Raw genomic sequence first — 17,104 nt, forward strand, 5'->3', positions numbered from 1 at the left:
ACAGTATTGTGCGGGTGACGGGGGGAAAAACATTGCTGGGAGGGGAAAAAATTGACTGGCGGGGAAGGACCCCATGGTTCATTAGTAGCTGTATAATACAAGATTCCTGGTTCTAGTTCTAGACTTTGCATAGCAAAGAGGCGGTAAGGGGTGAGGTGGAGCAGTCATCTGGAGATAAGCTAGACCAGGGGTGTCAGACTTAAGGCCTGGAGGATAGAACAGTCCAGGACTCAAGCAACTCTTGAGCAGCTGATGCAAAAGAAGAAACAGGTGACTGCTCAGGGTGGGGGAGTGGGCAGAGCCACTCCGGTTGTGGTTTCAGCAGGGTGGAACAACCTTGTCAGCAGCAGTCCAGCAGCATGGTACCAGGTGGGCTCTCCTCTACACCCCCTCCCAGCCCATGGAGCCTTGCAGCGAGGATACATCAACTCAGAGCTTACGAGCTGCTGGCCTTTATACAGCTTCTGTCTCTAGTACCTGGCATGTTTTATGGCAGGCATGGCCCGGCCCAAAAAGTGACATGTCAGATCTGTCCCTTGTAACAAATGAGTTTGACACCTCTGAGCTAGAACCTGTCTGAACCAATGTGAAAGCATGACAAAGCAGCAAACTAGTTTTCTCATTTCCTAGTTCTGGGCTTTGGCCTAGATTGTCAGTGCGAAAAAGGTGGGATGTTTCAGGGCATGAAAAAAGCCCCCCGATCAGCTATAGTGTTATGATGGAACGTAGGAGATGCTATGCTGACTAAACCAGGAGAGGTCCTGCTAGATTCATCAGAATTTTTTGGGAGAGCGACATACTGGCTGTTGTCCCTTAGGAACATTAAAAGCCAGTAATTTGGATCAGGTTCTCGTGCTCATTAAAACACAGGATATCTTATAATGCTGAACTTTATGTCTGTGTGGAAGCAAGTCTGCATTTGCTGTGGCTTACTCCCAGAGAAATATACGTTGGATTGCAGTGCGGGTTTCCACTTCTGTTCTAGATCAGCAGCCAAGACTGGCTTTGGGCTGGTTTGTGGATTACGGTTTGATTCTTCCCAGCCCCTGGCCCTTTTGCCCTCCTGTTCTTAGTTGTGGCTTTTCCTCCTTCCCATTTAACCACCCTCAGCTACCCAAAGAGCTCTGGTTTCGTTATATTATTCTGCTCTGGCTTTATTCTTCCTGCTATTGAAGGTTTTACGCTCATCTGTGGCTTTTCCCACACATTTCTCTGACCAGGACGATGGACACTGATCGGTGCTATATAAAGACCCATTTGAAAAGGCCTTGCTGAGCTCTGTGAGGCATTGATGGATGCAAAGGGCCGAGTTGGTTCCATAGGCAGCGAACTCATGTATGAGCCGAGTGGAATTACTGGGTCTTCTTCCCCTACTCAACAGCATTACCAGAAAGCAAATGTAGTTGAGGAAGTGTTTGGGCAAAGTCCCACATGCTTATTTGGAGGATATGCAAGTGGTTGATTCCTACTACAATCATAAAAGCAACAAAACCTAAGGTTTCAACATGCATAGGGGATCCCCCCCCCACACACACTCCGTATATAGAAAAATTACTTAATAAAGGGGGAGGGAATTGGCCTTATGACTTTTGAGACCTACTAAGAGGTGGGGGGAGGTGCCTTCTAGCCCTGGAGAGGGTCTAAAATCCTGGGAGAGGTTGCAGGGAGACAGTTCTGAATTGTTCCTCACAAGCCTCTGGTCATGTATGACTGAAAATACCGTCCCCCCCATACACATGCAGTGAGTCAAAAATTCACAAGGGGGAGACACTTGGGATCTGGGAATTTTTCCACTGAGGGGGGTGGCCATCTTGACAGAAGGATACAACCTTCCCCCTACCCTCTTTAAAATTCAATGCTTTAAAAAGGGGGATCTCACAATGCTACGTGGTAAAATCCTGGGTGCCAATTTTGGGATGGCCTAGCATCTGGCATAAGCAAAAAAAAGCCAATTGTGCAAAGGGAGAAGGCAGCAGCTGGAGAACAAGGAAGGAGGAATTTTTCTGCACTTTCTATTTTCTATAAACTGAATTCTGACCTTGGAGTGCAAATGAAAATGTTTTTGGCATTGAGCTAGGTTACAGAAAGAGGAGGTGTTTGCAGAAAAATCTGCACATTCCCCCAAGGGATTTCCTAGATAATACAGGAAAAATTGTTTTAAAAAGTCCCCCCACCTCCTGCTGACATAATCTCCACAAAACTACAGAGATAGGAGAGTCAGGTTTGCAAATTTGGCTGGTGGTGACAGATTCAAATTGCAGTCGACTGCATAGGCCTGTGAGGGGGGGGGCTGTCTGTCCAGCCTCCCAGGTGAGGCCTGGCGCGCTCTGAGAACTGCAACTGATCTGAGGGTCAGCAGTGCCAGATTAAACTCTCTGGAGGCCCCTAAACAGTTGAAATCTTGGGGGGCCCCTTGCAAATTATCTCAGAGTCAAAGAAGAAGATGAAGATATTGGATTTATATCCCGCCCTCCACTCCAAATCTCAGAGTGGTTCACAATCTCCTTTATCCCCCCCCCCACAACAGACACCCTGTGAGGGGTTGAGAGAGCTCTGACAGAAGCTGCCCTTTCAAGGACAACTCTGCTAGAGCTACGGCTGACCCAAGGCCATTCCAGCAGCTGCAAGAGGAGGAGTAGGGAATCAAACCCAGTTCTCCCAGATAAGCGTCCACACACTTAAGCACAACACCAAACTGAGCACCCGCCCTACTTCCCACAGCCCCCGCTGTAGCCTGCAGGCCCCTCTTAAAAGCCCCTTTGACAAAGCTGTGGGGAAGAGGCAGAGAGAAGCAAACCTGGCAACAACGCCCAGCTGCAGCCGCCCCAGACAAGTCTGGCAAAGAGTAGCTCAGTTGCTGGCTGGGAAGGCTGCAAGCAGGGAGGCAAACGGGGGGAAGCCAGCCCGGGGCCCCTAAAGGCGTGGGGGCCTATAGGCCAGTGCCTACTTGGCCTAATTGTTAATCTGGCTCTGGAGGTCAGCTGGGCTGGAGGAAACGACAGCTTCAGAGGGTGGATTCTATGTCCCCCCATCCTCCCAAAACTCCACCTTCCCCTGAGACAACCCCCAAATCTCTGGGAATTTCCTAAGCCAGAGTTGACAACTCAAGTGAAGAGCTGCGGATGGATTCACTGGCCAGTGCCTGAGATGGAGAGGAAAACGTCCCAAAGCGATGATGGGACCCTGTCAGCTATTGACAAGAGAGAATGGGAAACCATAGAAATGCAGAAACATGATTGGGAGAGGACAGCTTTTTAAAAATGACTCAAGATGACCTCACTGTACACTCAGAGAAAGTGGGAAACAGAGGAAATAAGTCATTGGCAGTTAGAAAACCACAGATAAGATGCCCAGGTCTGGAGCATTGTTTGTTTTAAAGTTTTAAAAGAAACTGTAGGAACTGAACCCAAAGAGTAATTGAGGGCTATGAAACTGGGGGAGCCGGTTGATTGTCATGCCTGTTTTGAAGAAATAATAATAGCAATTTAGAATATGCATGTGATGCCTCTATATGGTGAAAAGAATTTACATCCCATCCCTTCAAAAGTCAACACATCAAAAACAAGCTCCTGGCCCTAAGTTCATTATAACTTCACTTACTGGATACTAAAATTATTCCAGACAAGGTTGACATAAAAGTGTGTGAAAATGTGCATACGTGGGAGAACACTTCATGAAAGTTGCTAAAATAAGTTTAAGAGATATATTGTCAGTATATTCAGAGCAAAAATTACAATACAGAATTGCAGTATGGTGGAAACAGAAGGAAGCATTGTGAAATATATCATAGGAGGAGAATCCTCAGGCAATGTGCGGTTTTTCATCACCCCCAGAAAGGTGGGAACAGAGAGCAAGGGCAGCGATGAGGAGGAAAAGGTCACATGTGTTTCAAGCCAAAGACACCATAAGGCATCAACAACTGCTCAAAAATGTGTTTATTGTGGAGAAAATAAAACTATGTAGGGAGGGGTGCTATAAGCATTGAAGAAAAAAGATGAAAGTGTTGTTTTTCAGACAACGAAGGAAGGAAGATGGCTGGTGGCACAAGAGATCTGTATGGCTGGAGGTCACCTGTAGCTCAGTGGTCCTTGAGCCATCTGTGACTCTTCTGAGCTGCTCCTCAGTGTGGCACCTGCCCCTGCTTCATGAGAGTGGTCGAGGCTCTTGGCTGACGGGCCTTGTAGTTGCCTAGGCCTGTAGCCAGGAAGTTTTCATGGGGGGCACTGGGGAAAGTGGTTAGCCCCCCCTCCCAAAGTCCCAGACATGCACTGACATCACAATAATGAACAGAACTCACCCAAGCTGGCTGGCTCTGTGGGGGCTCCGCTTACCTTGCTTCACTTTCTGCCCAGTTTGGCTTTTTTTTTTTTTTTAATTTTTATTCAACACCACAGAAAGGCGAACATAAAATAGAATTGTACACATACAAAATAGTAGAAAAAATCATTCTTAAATATATGTGTACATATATCCTCAGAAACCGATAGACAAATTATAACCAGATATTTCAAATTAAAACCAAAAGGCCTGCCCAAAGCTAACCATATTTACAATAGTAATAGAAATTTATAACTCTCACATTTCAAGAGCGAATTTACATAGCAAGGATCGTTGTCTAACTTTTCAATTATCGGAAACCATTTTGCAATAAACTTTTCATGGGCCATGTAGGGATCTATAGAATTAAGACCTGATGCTATTTTTTCCATGGCCATATGGTCCCAAATTTTGGAAAACCATTGATCAACACTTAAATAATTGAGGCTTTTCCATGTGGTAGCTATGACAGATTTCGCTGCTGTCAGCAGAGTTACCAACAATGAGCGATGCCTAGATGGAATTTTCGAGTCTAACCAGTTATACAATAATATGGAATCTGGAGTATATGGAATGCGAACGCCCGTAATTTCTGACACCTTTTGGATAATACATTTCCAGAAGCTTACGACTTTCTCACATTCCCACCAACAATGGAAAAAAGAAGCTTTCTGGTGCCCAGTTTGGCTCTAAGGTGGGTCAGGTGGCAAAGATCCAGAGCTGCATTCCCCCCCCCCGCCCCACCGCCCTTTTGTTGTGTATCGGATACTGGGTTTGAATGTGGGTTGCTAGTTCCTGCCTGGCTCATTGGAGCCTTTTAGGACTGAGCTTGGGGACACTGAAACAATGAGCAGCAGGATTCAATTCCCTGCTTCCCCAGACCAATCGCCAGCCCCCTGCTGGCTCAAATGAGCCAATGACGTTCAAGCACAGGAACCTTTGTATATAGTTGGCCCCGTGGGCCCAGTTCTTCAGTCTGACTTTAACTGTTGCCCTGATGCAATCACAAATAAAAGAGCTGTGATCAACTCTACCCGAGTCTCTCCTGCATCAAACCCAGTACTTTTCACATTCCCACCGCTGGTACTGGGGAGCCTCACACGCAGACAACAGGAAATAATGGCAGTGAATGGCAAAGCAGGGCAGGGAGGGGTGACCAAAGCTAATTGGGGCAGGCAGGCTTCCCAAATCCCCCGCCTTGCCTGGGGACCCCCGATTTGGAGCCTTCTCCCCCCACTAGCCAAAAATCTGGAAAGCGGGGGGGAATGGCGGCCCTTCCCACGCAGCCCCGATCTCAGCAGCTTCTCCTTGCCCTGCCCTTCCCACCCAGCCTCGATCGCAGCAGCCTTTCTTCAGTTTTCCCAGGCTGCTTCCAGCCCCAATCAGCTGGCTGGCGGGGGGGGGGGGGAGAGGGAGCCCCGCCCACAAAGGACCATGTGCCTTTGCACCTCCAGAGGCTTGACTTCAATTTAAGATGGTGTGTCTGTGAAGAAGCTGGCAGCAAATGGTGAGTAGAGAGGCTGATCCGCTGCTTCAGACTGGCCAGAAAGGGGGGGGGGGAGAGGAAAACGTCTTCATTATTCCCTATGTGATCGATTCTCATAGGGTATAATGGGGAATTGTTCTAGAGGTTTCAGGGGCTCTGGGGGAGCTGTTTTTTGAGGTAGAGGCACCAAATTTTCCATATAGTATCTAGTGCCTCTCCCCAAAGTACCCCCCAAGTTTCAAAACGATTGGACCAGGGGGTCTAATTCTATGAGCCCCAAAAGAAGGTGCCCCTATCCATTATTTCCTATGGAAGGAAGACATTTAAAAAGGTGTGCTGTCCCTTTAAATGTGGCCAGAACTCTCTTGGAGTTCAATTATGCTTGTCACACCCTTGTTCCTAGCTCCGCCCCCAGTGTCTCCTGGCTCCACCCCAAAGTCTCCTGGCTCCACCCCCAAAGTCCCCAGATATTTCTTGAATTGGACTTGGCAACCCTAGGGGCAGGGCTTGCCTCAACGACTTCCCCTGACATCACTGCTTTAAAATGACCCTTTTCTGCCATGGTTCAGCAGAACAACACCACGCCCCCCAACCCAGTGTCTGCTGGGCTTCCTCTGTCCTTCAAGGCATGGAAGGCTGAGGGGCATGGAGGAGGGAGAGTCTGGGAAATGGAGGGGCTGGGCCCCAAGAGGCCCCATCATAGCTACAGGCCTGGTGGGCACCTTGAAAGAGTTGCTGCCGGAGCAGAGCAACAGTTAAGCTACAAGCCTCCTTCCTAGGGTTGCCAAGTCCAATTAAAGAAAAATCTGGGGACTTTGGGGGCGGAGCCAGGAGACTTTGGGGGTGGAGCCAGGAGACATTGGGGGTGGAGCCAGGAACAAGACAAGCATAACTGAACTCCAAGGGAGTTCTGGCCATCACATTTAAAGGGACAGTACACCTTTTTAAATGCCTTTCTTCCATAGGAAACAATTAAGGATAGCGGCACCATCTTTTGGGGCTCATAAAATTGGACCCTCTGGTCCAATCGTTTTGAAACTTGGAGGGTATTTTGGGGAGAGGCACTAGATGCTATACTAAAAATTTGGTGTCTCTACCTCAAAAAATATCCCCCCCAGAGCCCCCAATACCCACGGATCAATTCCCTATTATTCCCTATGGGAATCGTTCTCCATAGGGAATAATAGAGTGCCCAGTAGACATTTCCCTCCCCCCCACGCTTTCTAAAGGGGGGGGAGGGCCTCCAAACCAGGGACTCCCCTGCCCCCTCCCTTTCTCTCACACACAAATACTTACTGTCAGTCAGTCAGTCAGTCAGTTTATTGCGGCTCTAAGCCAATCGACAGCAACAACACAACTCATCAATAACAGTACAACACAACACCAAGTTGAAATATAACATAACAATATAAAACTTGTACATCCATCAAAGTGGTAATAAAATTAGCTGACGTAGGCAACACTTAACTAAAAGCATCTTCTTTCAAATACAGACAGCATTAAATTTCTTCCTGTCAAGGTCGGTAACATATAGAAACTTAGCAAGATCCAAAGAAAGTTGATCACTCCCATCCCCTAAGAGGAAGTAAATGGTTTGGGCCTGATTTAAAGATTCAGCTAGCATTAGATGGTTCCGCAGAAGTCTGTACCTTGCCTCTGTATGGAAAAGACAGTTCAGAATAAGGTGGGAAACCGTATCGACCTCCTCCAGGCCGCACGGACAGATCCTGTCTTCTAACGGGATCTTGTGGAAACGGCCCCTCAGTACTGCTGTGTCCAGAATGTTCAGGCGTGCCAAGGACAGCATCCGCCTGATCTTAATTGGCTGTATCTTTTCTAGATACCTGGCACATTTAAGGTCACTTGTAAAAAGGGTTGGGATGTACATCCCCCCAACTTTGGCCAGAGATTGTTTTAACTCCAATTCCAGTAATCGGTCTCTGATAATTTCTTTTGCCCCGTTCTTGAACATGAGGGCTAGGGAATCAATATTCAGATCACATTCCTCTAATTTGGAATTTAATTTCCTCAACCAATTGCTGACAAATGAGTCGTAGAAGATTTGGTGTACAATGTCATCCGGATTGGCCAGCACTCTTAACAGGAGACTCAAACCTCTATTCCACATTACTGTGGAGAGGCTTGGAAGCCCCGTTTCCAGCCTGTTTGCAATAGATGAGGCATATTTTGGCACCTGGAGGATACATCGTACAAACTTCGATTGAACCATCTCCAATTTGGTTATTTTGTTATACAGGAAAATCTCAGCTCCGTACATTAATTGGGGTATAACCTTAGCCTTATAAACCTTAATCGCCGCTAAGGCGTTATAAGCGCCCTTGGAGGTGTAAAACTCCTGCAGAGCGAGCGCCGTGCGTTGGGCGTTACAGTGTACGTTATCAATGTGCCCTTGGTAAGATCCTGTGTGATGAAAAACAACCCCCAGATATTTATATGTTTTAACTTGTTTCAGTTTTTCATCATTAAAACGCCAATTCATTTCTCTAAATCTTTTGGTGAAGACTATAATTTTAGACTTGTCCCTGTTAACGACTAGATCTGTGTCCAGACAAAAGAGGGAAAGCATCTTAAGTGACCTGCGTAAACCAACTTGGGTTCTTGACAGTAGTAACACGTCGTCTGCATACATCAAGATGGGCACAGCAATCTTCCCGATCTTAGGGGGATGCAGACCGGGGTCAGTAAAATACCCTACAATGCTATTAATATATAAATTAAAAAGTTGCGGGGCTAGTATACAACCTTGTTTGACACCTTTACTTGTTTGAATTGGATGTGTCAGATGACCTTGAGGTGTGCATTTTACCTGCATACTAGAATTTTCGTACAGTTTCATCATGAGGAATAAAAGTCTACGGTCAATCGATGTACTGTACAGTTGGCGCCACAGCTTGTCCCTTGGAACAGAATCAAAGGCTGCTTTAAAATCTATAAACGCTGCATATAAACGAGAACCCTTTACTGCAGCCTGCTTATCGACTAGGAATTTCAGTATTAGCACGTTGTTCAAGTGAGAACGATTACTTCTAAAGGCTGCTTGTACATTTGCCAGGATGTGATTTTCTTCCATCCAAGTTGTTAATTTCTCCCGTAGGTGCAAGGCATATAGTTTTCCCATAATATTTAAAAGGCTGATTGGCCTATAATTTTCAGGCTTCTCTCTCCTGCCTTTCTTATATATAGGAGACACTATGGCCTTGCTCCATTCCTCTGGCAATTTACCTGTTTCGTCTATAAAGGTAAATAGGGAAGCCAGAACAGGCGTCCACCAATCCTGGTATGATTTTATCAGTTCTATCCGGACTCCATCCGACCCTGGGGCTTTCCCACTTCTAATCTGCTTTATCAGCAGTTCAATTTCTAAACAGGTAACCGGTTCCCACTTAGGGCAGTCTGTTAACTCTGGCTGGAATGGAGGGGAAACTTTGGAGTCTAGCCCGGCATTATATAGCTTACTAAAGTGGATCTCCCACTCTTTAGGGCTAATAAAATTCTTAGGACAGTAGGGACCTTTCCGTTGTAACCGGTTTAATTCGTTCCAAAAACAGGACGGATTTTTATTTTTGGCAGCCATATATAATTTTAGCCAATTTTCTTTGATATAAGCTCTTTTCTTTTGTTTAATCAAGAGCTTGTATTGTCTTTTTACTAGTTTATATTTAGCTCTAACTAGCCAATTATCGGACAATTTTAACTTCAAAAACAAGTCATTGAGGGATTTCCTGAGAGTTCTACAATCCAAGTCATACCATTCGTTTGAGTGGCCTCGGAATCCAGACCCTGGGTGGAATTTTGCTTCTTGAGCAAATACTTACTGGATCTTCTTCCTGCAGAACTTTCCTTGCTGTGAAAACGAAAGCAAAAGAAAGGGAGGGGCCATTCTCCATGGAAACTATTACTGACCCTTTCCAATGAAGCCCTTCCTGTTTCCTGTGCAGCCTTAAAGGCACACATTTTACAAACGGATCAGTTTGCAGGTTTCTAAACTTGCAGGAGCTCTACAATTGCATGATGACTGTGGGGGTGGGGCTTCCCCCACTGGCCAGCTGGCTGGGAGCGGGGAGAAGCCTGTAAAAACGGGGGATCCCCGGCTGGGACCTGGAGATTGGGAAGCCTACACACATGTTCTTTTCTCTCACTGGCCCAGAGCGAGTGGCACCAAAATTTGCGCCGTTTCTCCCCCCCCCCCCGCTTCTGGATTTTTGGAGAGCGGGGGAGGAGGCTGCAAATTGGGGGGGTGGGTTGGGAAGCCTACTCCTTCCCTCATGCCACGGAGGGAAGTAAATGTGGCTCTTTGGGCTGATGGTCTACCATCCAACCTGGCTGCACTCAGCTAACAATGGAAGGCTTTCTTTTTCTCCTCTATGCAGTGCCAATTGAGGTAAGGCTTCCTGTGGCAGTTTCCCGCCTCCTTCAGTCAGCCAATCAAGGGAAGGCAGTCTTTCTCTCCTCTGCAAAGCAGTGCCTCAATCCTCGGCCAATGGAACGCAACAGACCTTGAGTGGCGGTTGGCGGGCAAAAGGCGGATAGAGTGCACACCGCAGCCAATGGGAGGGCTGGAAAGTGCCATTACCATTGGGCTTTATATATAGGATAAAAGTAAATAACACCTGTCTGAAATAGCAACATTTAAAATATTACACAGGGTGGAAGAGGAAATTACACACACCCGCATCCAAAATAAAGGTATCTATGGGCTAGTGGAAAACACAAATATCACTTTTTATTGCAGAAGAAATAAAGTCACAAACTCATGACACATTAACAGATTTTTGCCTGAATACATTTGATTACTCACAACCATTCAAACTGTGTGTCAAGGAAGTTTTATCATTCATAAGAAACCTAAGTTTAACAATGAAATATATTTCATTCAATTTGTCTATCCAATCTTGGATTTTCAGAATCTCCTTTAACTTCTAGTACCTTGCATACACCCATCTTGCTGCTGCGACTGAATTTAAGAAGTTGATTTACTTGAGACTGAAGGAACCTAAGAACAGAGTTTCAGACATTCTTGGAATGCTACTGTTCAAACCAAAGTTTAACAGACTTGCTACCTTATTCCAGTAATCCCCTCCTCCTCTCAGACAAAGCCACTACAGATGTACAAAATCTACTCAGGTAGTGTGGCCAGACCAACAATCTCCACAGCAACATATCTTAGTGATCAATTTTGGTATGTTATATGTTAAAAGGTAAATTAGCTACACAGGAACATCACTAGGAAATGCATGTCCTTTGTTTAACTCTGACTTGTATGCAATGGAGCAATTAACAGATAGCTTTTATTACCTTTTATTGCTTTCCCACGCAAAGGCTATCCAGATCAAATGTTCTTTCAATTTGTTAATTTCACTATTCCGCCATTGGATTCTAACTTTGTACCACTTTGCGTTCTTAATCACTGCCCACCAGCTATATGTAGCTCTGCTCACTGTACCTCATTCCTCGTCTGAAGAAGTGTGCATGCACGCAAAAGCTGACATTCTGAATAAAAGTGTGTCAGTCTTAAAGGTGCAACTTGACTCCTGTTTTGTTCTACTGCTTCAAACCAACACAGCTGCTCACCTGGATCTGATCAATTTTGGTGTTAGAGACAGCTGGTGAACTATTTTATAGTCTCTTTAAATTTCAAACATACTAAAAATGAGGAGCCTCAGGATTTTTTCAAACATCCCCTGCAAGTCTGTAACCAAAAGTCTGATTCCATTTATAAGGAAATTTAAAAGATTCCATAGATATAGCACTGATAATCATACCGCAGAGTTTTTAAAAGACATGCTTTCGAGGCTGCACTATTAATCTTTCAAATCTTTTAATTTGCCTTAGTTCCGATCTTTCTGTAAATTGTTTAACAAGGAAGCTTCTCGTTTGTGAGGAATCAAACCATGATACTTGACCAACACTGTTTCTATGTACATTATTAAGAATAATTAATTATTCGGATTTATCAAATACAATTTAAAAAGATCACAAACTAATGATTCAGAGGCCTCGAATGGTTTCAATTAAAAAAATTAAAGGAAGTCTGTTAATGGGGATTTTGTAAGAATACGAGTCATATCCTATGGATAAGTAATGGGTCTCCATTTTGGTTGAAAACCTCAGAATACAACACTCCATTTCCATCATCAAACTTTTATATTTACTGAAAAGAGCTCTGTTACAATGCTAGCCCCAGATATGTATTCCCATATTTAGTGATTCCTGCTGTTTTGGTCTCCAAGCTCAGTCTGGGACACATGCTGGGGAACTTCTCCATGGAACATGCCAAAACCTGGATGTTTTCTGAAAATGCAGCAAGATCCAAGCTACAATTTTGCCTTGGAAAATGAGGAACTAGTGAGCTGTCTTTTCCTGTACCGATCTGGAAGCCTTTGGATGAAACCACAGAGCAAAGAAGGATACTGTCTGGTCTCAGCAGAGTGGCTCTGCAGGAATGTTTGATTGGTGGTGCCAGTCTTCCCGCTAAGCTGAGTTAATGTGAGCCAGCTCAGTTTTTTTAGCCTCTGGCTCATACATTTTTGTCTTAGCTCAGGGAAAAAAGACCACAGAGCAAACTAATCTATGCAGTAGCTCCCAACTTTAATGCCAGTAGCTCACCAAGCAGAGTTTTTGCTCACAAGACTCCACACCTTAGGGGGAGTATCCTCTTTTTTAATCTGTTAATAATAGAATTAACACTGATAAGGAAGGACATATGTTTAACATTATCCCTCTCATGTATTAACAGGCTTGGTTTTATCGGGCTGGATCCAAAGATGGCCTTCTCACTCATGGAAGAAAGCTGCCATTCATGCAAGGAAAAAAAGTTTGAGTCCAGCGGCACCTTTAAGGCCAACAAGTTTAATTGTAGGTTTAAGCTTTGTGTGCCTACACATGAAAGCTTCTACCCAGAATTAAACCTTGTCGGCCTTAAAGGTGCCACTGGACTCAAACTTTGTTTAATGCTTCAGACCAACACCTATTCATGGAAGGAGTAGAAGGAACCAGTTTATCATGAATGGGCCACTCCTGCATGGCCAGATCTTGGCAATCAAAGAACTCAGCATCAATAACTGATTGGTATCAAGGAAATCTGGAACATGGCACTCTCAGCTAAAATCACTTCCTTTGGGGAAAATAGGTTTGTCCAGGCCTCGTTTTGGGCAGGAGCTCACTGCAGCAGAGCTCTGGAAGCTCTAAACTTTATTGTGCTCTTTCTTTCTTACCCCCGCCCCCCGCAAACTTGCTTCTGGGCTCCAAACTTTCTAATATTTTCCCCCACCACCCCCAAAATGGGAAAATAATGAAAACATAAAAAGCATATGGAAATCTTCATCGTGCCACTGTGGCCCCATAGGAGAAAGTAATTTTAAAAGTATGATGCGAATCAGGGTTTTTTTTAGGACAATTATAATCCAAGAAGCATTTTAAAGCAGATGCTGAGCTGATACAATTTAGTACACCTTCCAGTGATGTCAGGGGTTTGCGGCATATGCAAAAGAGTTATGTAAATGAGTTGTTCTAATGAGCTCCGGAACCTCTTTTTCTACGAAATGACCCAGAGTTTATCAAATAGGTTTGTTAGATTCTGTGACTCTGCTAAGTCACAGGAACCCACATGAAGGTGCCTTATGCTAAGTCAGACCCCCCGGGACCACCAGGCTTCCAGAATCAGACTGCCAGCCCCTCCCCTGGTTCTCAGGCAGAAGAGCTCTTTGTTTATTTATTATTTCTTTCTATTTGTATCCCACCCTCCCTGTTCCCAGCTCCTCCTGCCTGGCCCTTTCCACTGGAGATGCTGCCAAGGACGGAACCTGGGACCTTCTGCATGCCAAGCTGTAATGTACTGAAGTCGGAGACGTTCAGCTGGCTGTTGCTTTATTAGCGAGCACATCACAAAGACAACATGGCGGGGCTGGGTCCCCTGTTATATACATTTCCCGGAACAACCTTCTTCCTGGTCAGGTCCAATCCTGGCCAGTTAAACTTCCTGCCACTGATCGCCATAGGCAGGCTGCATTCATCCCTTCCAGGCACCGCCCACAGGTGCGCTGTGCTGTACTTTCTGGGACGAGTGCCAGACACAACACTCCTCCCCCCCAATTCAAGATACATAGTCTTTCAAATGAGCGGGTGGTCGCTGCTCTCTGTGCAACTGCAGAGGTTCGATCAAGGGAGCTGGAGCTGCTGCCTGGGGTTCTGTAACCACTGGTTCCTCACTTTGGGGCACGGTCGGCAGAGCATTGTCTCGAGCCTGTGGAGGTATCTCCCCTGCCCTGTAACGCTCCTCTATCAGCGAACCTGGCGAGCCTGGCAGGGTTGCTTCTTGCAGCAGCCCTGTGCTCTCTCTGTTCTCCACTCCCCCTGGCCCTGCCGGTTCCTCCGGCAGGGTGCAGCAGCGAAGTTGGTCTATGTGTCTGCAGAGGAGCTGCCCCCCTTCCGATGAGACCTCGTAAGAGCAGGACCCAGTGAGCTGCAGCACCCAAGCTGGTATCCACTCTGGCCCACTTGCAAAGTTCTTAGCATAGACTGGATCCCCCAGAAAGAACCCCCCAGTGGCCTCCCTGGTCTCGGGGGAACTGCAGAGGTCTGGGGCCCGGTCGAATTGTAGTTAGCCGTGGTTAACTTCCTGCCCATGAGTAACTTGGCAGGGCTTACACCCGTAGCTGGGTTAGGGTTGATCCAGTTCCCAAATAGGAAGGCGGACAGTCGGTGGTCCCAATCCCCTTGGACGATGCGATCCAGAGCCTCCTTGGTTGTGTGAACCATGCGCTCCACTTGGCCGTTAGTGGCAGGGTGAAAGGGAGCAGACCGAATGTGGCAGATGAGGTACCTATTCAGGAATTCCTGGAACTCCCAGGAGGTAAAAGCAGTGCCGCTGTCCGTCACTATGGTGTCAGGGATTCCGTGGGTGCAAAAAAACCTCCGTAAGGCTCTGACTACGGCCGTGATGGAGGTGGAAGCAACTGGGATGACCTCCAGCCACTTCGTGTAAGCATCCACTAAGATAAAGAATATTTGCCCCTGGTGTGGCCCTGCAAAGTCTAAGTGTAGCCGGGACCACGGCACCCGATTGGATTCCCAGCAGTGAACGGGGGCGCCAGGCGGATTGGGCCGGGACTCTTGGCAGGGCGGGCACATCCTAACCCACTCCTCTCTTCATCCATCCCCGGCCACCATACATAGCTCCGCGCCAGAGCTTTCATACGCACTATCCCTGGGTGCGTCTCGTGCAAGGCTTTGAGCACTTGCTTCCGGAGTGGGGGAGGGACCACCACTCTGCTGCCCCAAAGAATACACCCTTTGCATAAGGAGAGTTCTGGCAGGAAACAAACGGTCTGAATTCACCATCCAATTTGCCCATGGGCCAACCCCTCCCCACCCAGTCCGAAACACGTACAAGTATCCGGTCTCTACCCATGGACCTGGCTGCCTCATCTGTGTGGTAGAGATTCCAGAAGCATCATGTGGTGGGCCGGGGCCGGATCAAGGTCCATCTCCGGCAGCGGAAGGTGGCTGAGGGCGTCTGTGTGCCCCATTGCCTTGCTAGGGCGGTAGACAAGCTTGTAGGTGTATGAGTTGAGGAACACGTCTGGTGGTCTGGGGCAAGTAGGCCGAGCAGTGGCTTGAGGTCTTTGGCAATCGTGAAGCACCTACTGTCAGCTTGTGTTCAATTGCTTCCTATCGATACTAACCATATTGCCTATACTGTTTATTTGTTCAGTACTAACCCCATTGCCCCTTAGTAGAATGCAAGGTATGTCAGAGGGAGGCAGAGGAAGGGAAGGGAGCCTTGGGCGCCAGGAGCAATAAACGGCTGGCAGAATAGAAAGAGACACCGCGCCGTTTCCCAGGCCCCGCAAGGCCGCCAGGCGAAGGGGGGAGTGTGGATGGTTCAGGGAAGGCAGATAACAGGCGTGTGAATCAAACACCTCTGAGAAAGAAAGTAACTTTGTTTTAAGAATGATTTAAAGGGACCTGCCTTTGATGTACCCCCATATATGCTAGCACCCATCCAATGTATGTTATCACTTTCAAAGGTCTTCTCCAGTAGAAACATTGTATATCCAATAAAGAAACTTATTTCTGAAGAAAGAGTTCTTTTATTCTGGAATCTCAATGAACACTACGCTGACATTTTGAAAGTGATCCCTTAAAAGGGGCTTATCGGCGCGAGTTACTTCTAGCGAATGGCTACAGAGGCACCAGACGACCGAGAGCCCTGCATCCCAGAACTGCCGGGGTCCCCAGCGTGGTACGTTACCGAGAAGCGTAAACCACGGAGGGTGAGCAGCCAAGTGCTCTTCATCATCCCGCAGAAGTGGAAGCATCGCACCTCCACCACCCTGATGGAGGAGGCCATGCAGCGCCACGCCAACATCCTCCGCAACCCCGGGAACCCGGAGGCACCACCCTGCTCGCCCGAGCCGACTGAAGACCCGAGGCGAAGGGGGGAGCCCGAAGAAGGCCCGGGGCCGAGCCGGAGGAGAGGCAGCTGTGACTCCCGAGACGAAGACGACGAGGATTCGCGAGCTTCCTCCCCGAAACCCGCCACCATGGACGAGCTCCGGCGGGAGGTCGAGATCCTGGGGTGCGACCTCCGCCGGGAGATGAATCTCACCATGACCCTAATACTGAAAGAGGTGCAGAAGCAAGTAGATCGCGCCATCACAGGCGCCGGAGGGGCAGCGGCCCCGATCCCGCAACAACCCGCCGCGCTGGCTGCCCCAGCAGCCCCGGCGGCTCCGGCCGCACCGGCAGCGCCTGCAGCACCAGGCGCCCCTCAGGCTCCGGTGGCCCGGGTGAAGACCCGTGAACTGCTCGTCACGTTCGACGGCAGCTCCGACAAGGTGGAGTACTTCATCATCCAGGCCAACAGCTACATGCACTACTGGGGGGCGTCCTTCCACGACGAGCGCAGCCGAGTAGCTTACCTGGGGTCGAAGTTGGAGGGAGAGGCCCAGCTATGGTACGTGACCCTCTTCGAGGCGAACGGGCCGGAGGTGGCCACCGTGGCGGGGTTCCTACAAGCCCTCCTGTCGCAGTTTGAAGATCCCCTGCGAGAGACCGTTGCCATAGCCGCCATCGAGGGGCTGCGCCAAGGGGGGAAGTCGATCCGAGAGTACTCCCTCGAGTTCCGGAACCATAGCTGCAAGATAAGGGGATGGAGCGAGGCCACGAAGATCCGGGCGTACAAGAGAGGGCTCAACCTGAGCATCCTGGACTGGGCGCTGGGGCGGGTCCGCCCCGACACCCTGGTGGGCTGGATCCAGCTAGCAGGAGAGATTGAGA

This window comes from Heteronotia binoei, chromosome 18 (assembly GCF_032191835.1).
Source record: "Heteronotia binoei isolate CCM8104 ecotype False Entrance Well chromosome 18, APGP_CSIRO_Hbin_v1, whole genome shotgun sequence".
In the NCBI taxonomy this organism is placed as follows: domain Eukaryota; kingdom Metazoa; phylum Chordata; class Lepidosauria; order Squamata; family Gekkonidae; genus Heteronotia; species Heteronotia binoei.